Below are 3,734 nucleotides of genomic sequence, written 5' to 3'. Positions count from 1 at the left end.
CCCTAAATTTAGGACCTTTGAAAGAAACGGGGATAATAATTCAATTGGCTGATCGTATATTTGCTTTATCCGGATGGGGTAATTGAGGATGTTTTAGTGCAAGTAGATGAATTAATTTTTTCTACTGATTTTTACGTGCTTTATATGGATGATAGAAGTGCTTCAAATCCAGCCCTATTATATTAGCAAGACCCTTCTTGAGTACTGCCCAAACTAAGATTGATGTCAGTAAGGGTACTCTCACAATGGAATTTAATAGAGAAATGGTCTACTTTAATATTTTTTATACAATGAAACATCCTATTAACTTTCATTCTGTATTTGTCATTCATGCTACTAACCCTTCTAGGCAAGAATTTTCTGAGTTTGATTATAGGGGTAAATGCAAATTTGCTACAAATAAGTATCATGGAATGAAAGCATTTTGTGAGGTAACAATGAGTAGAAAATTGAAGAAGATAGTTGCACTCAATAACTATTTGGATCTTGGAGGAATGCCATCGATTGCAAAAAAATTTGTATTACATCAAGATTGAGAAGTGGTGCTTAACGTCTAGCCAAAGACGTTAAAAAAAGATGCTTATTGGGAGGCAATCCAATTTCTTTTTGTTGTTTGTTCAGTTTTATTTGATAGATTCAGTATGATTTCATAGAGTTTGCCAGATTTCTGGTTTAATTTTTTATTTTTTTTATGATTAGTAGGTATCCCCTTGACATAATGCACTCGCGTCAATAGGGCGCGTGGTAACGTGCAATTCCCAGATGCTCCGTCAGAAGGGTTTTCACCCTCATGATGTGCCCGCGTCAAGTCACCTGGAAAGCTCTTCCTTTGATCTTGGAGCAGACTGACCGACATGACGCGCTTGCATCAACCGGGCGCGTGGTAACTTTTAATTCAACGACTCTTCATCAGAAGAGTTCTCGCCGTCAATACTCAGAGTCCTCATCAAAAGGGTTTCCACCCTCACGACGTGCCCGTGTCACCAGGGCGCATGTTAATCAACAATCCTCAGAGTTTTCATCACAAGGATTTCCACCCTCACGACGCTCCCGCATCAACCGAACACGTGGTAACTTTGAATTCAACGGACATTCATTAAAAGGGTTCTTACCTTATTGACGTGCCCATGTCATGTTCGAGGGAAAGGTATGTATTTTTAAAGTAAAAAGAAATTTTACACTTTTTTCGTTTCACCTTAAAATTTAATTTTAAAATTTCAAATTTTAAAATCTGAATTCAAAATTTTAAAAAAAATCAAAACTTTTTTTTTCTTTTTCTTTCTTTCTCTTTTCTTCCTTTCTTTCTCCCCTATTTCCCCTGGTTCTCTCTCGGTCGAAACCCACAAAGCGCCGCCTATCTCCTCATGCCGCCACTTCCTTACTCACTCTCTTTCTCTCACGAACCACGCCTGTCACCACCTAGTCTGCCGCCGCCTTCCACGTCGCGCATCGCCGTCCGCCGCTCCCCTCGCGTGCCTCCCTCATTGTGGCCGCCACGTCCCTCTCTCTCTTTTGAGACATCCTAGGCACACCACTAAAGCATCACCGCCGCTCATCGCCCTCTTCACTCGACCGCCATTTCCACCTATCCCATAGCCGATCGAGACCCTCCACCATGCATTCGGGGAAGTTTCATTATCCTTTTTGCTTTATTTGTTCTATTACCTCCATTGAGAACAATGTCGGATTTAAGCGTGGGGGGGAGCTGTGGTATAGCTAGTATTTTTAGTTTTTAGATATTTTTCCTTATTTCTTGTTATTTGTTCTGTTTTTCTTTTCTTTTCTTTTTACTTTTATTAGTGATCAGCACTTCTGGAACTACCAAGGATTGATAATGGTTGTTGACTTTAATTCTGCCTATTGTCAAGTTATAGTAATAAAAGTGTATCAATCTAATTTGGTTAGATTCAAAAAAATATTTCTTTGGTAAATATCGATGCTTTTGTGACTCTTACAATTTTTTGGTTAACTTTTCTGGGCATAGGGAATAACTGGTTGGCATTTTCATGTGAATTGGTCCAGTTATTAACTTTAATTTTCCATATTTGAAAAAATGAGGTTAGTTGCTGCTATTTTATGTGATACTTTGAGTTATTTTGTTGTCTGACTTTGAATAAAAGTTGGTTGTACTCCGCTAGTTATTACTGTTGAATAATCGAGAATTTTCACCAAAAATGTCGATTCTCGTGTCAAAAAATAGTAATACCTATGAATACGTGATCGTGTAGCGATAGGAGCTGAGTAACCTGATTCCTTCATCTGACAAATGTTGGAGTTTGCGTCAAAAGACTCTAGTAGTTGGAGACTAAGTTTATTATTACTATTGAAAAGAAAAAAAACAAAGAAAAAAAGGAAAGCGTGATAAAATGGTGTGAAAGTTGTGTCAATATGTGATTAAAGTCAATTTGCCGATTTATGGATTTAATGTTGAAATTTTGGTTAATAATTGGACCATTTACTGATAAATGTTGATCGACCATTCATTTTTCTTAGAATAGTTAGCCATAAATTGGGAGAGTCTACGGTTTAGAAGCTAACTGAAGTGATGTTTTTTGGACTTTGACCATTAATGCTTGATAGGTGTTTTTCTTGGTATCTTAGCAATAAGGTAGATGGATTGATAGCCATTATCAGGAATTGGTGTGTATTTGTTGTTCTCATGCTTGAGAACAAGCATGGTTTAGGTGTGGGGAGAATTGATAAATCGCACTTTTATCATCTATTTTATAATTAATTACCTCCTATTATCTTACTGAATGTGTATTAATTGACGGATTCTACGCACTTTTGGAAATTTGTATTGATTGCAGGGAGTTGGAATAAAATGTGATAAAAGGTGCAAATTCTCCACTACAATTGCTATTTGGAGTAGGCGCGTCAAGTCAAATCTTAACGTGTCCAGAAAATGCGGGACAGGCGCGAGACACCAATTGCCAATTGGAAGTACAACGTGGGACCGCAAATATTCTATTAGTTGATTGTTAGATTTGAATTGGAAAAAATAGTTTAGCAAAAACAGGAAACGGGCCAATTAGGAGACTTCCTACTTTTTTGGCTTCGGTTGAATAGAAGATAGAAGTCAATTGAGATCAGGACTCTCTTTTCCTATTACTCATCGGAGTAGCCATATAGGAATAGACAATTAGGTAGGGAATAGATAGGAATTGGAAAAAAGTAGCAAACATTCTTGACTACTTTGGATTTTGACTTTTGAATCTTATTTTTGTGACTTATTCCATCGGATTGCTCCTCTCAATTGAGAGACGATGTATGCAACAATTAATTCTAGAATTTTGCGTGGATTTTTCTCAACGGAGATGAACTAATCTCTTTTTCTAGTCAAGGAACAACGGATGGTTCGGCTCATCTAAAAATTGTGAGATCGAACTAATTTCATTTATTTCTTTTATTTGCTGGTATTTGCATACTCTATGTTTATAGTGCTTATGATTTTTTTGTTAGTTAAATATCCTGGGCCCGGATGTTGAATTAATTTAGCAACCTAATGTCAATTGGAGCGTTAAATCCGTAATTGTTCAATTGCTCTAAAATAGTAGTAACTGGCATGATTAGATTCATATTAGGGGAATACATAGGCTAATTTAAAATAACCCTGGTAGTGTGTTATTTGGTTAGAATAGAACTCCTCTAATACGTAAGCAATTGGGGAATTAAATCTCACGGGCGTACCTGAGATTATATCTCAATTAAAGTAGTGATTGACAGGCGTACCT

This window comes from Coffea eugenioides, chromosome 7 (assembly GCF_003713205.1).
Source record: "Coffea eugenioides isolate CCC68of chromosome 7, Ceug_1.0, whole genome shotgun sequence".
NCBI classification, from domain to species: Eukaryota; Viridiplantae; Streptophyta; class Magnoliopsida; order Gentianales; family Rubiaceae; genus Coffea; species Coffea eugenioides.
This window is presented reverse-complemented; position numbering follows the sequence as displayed.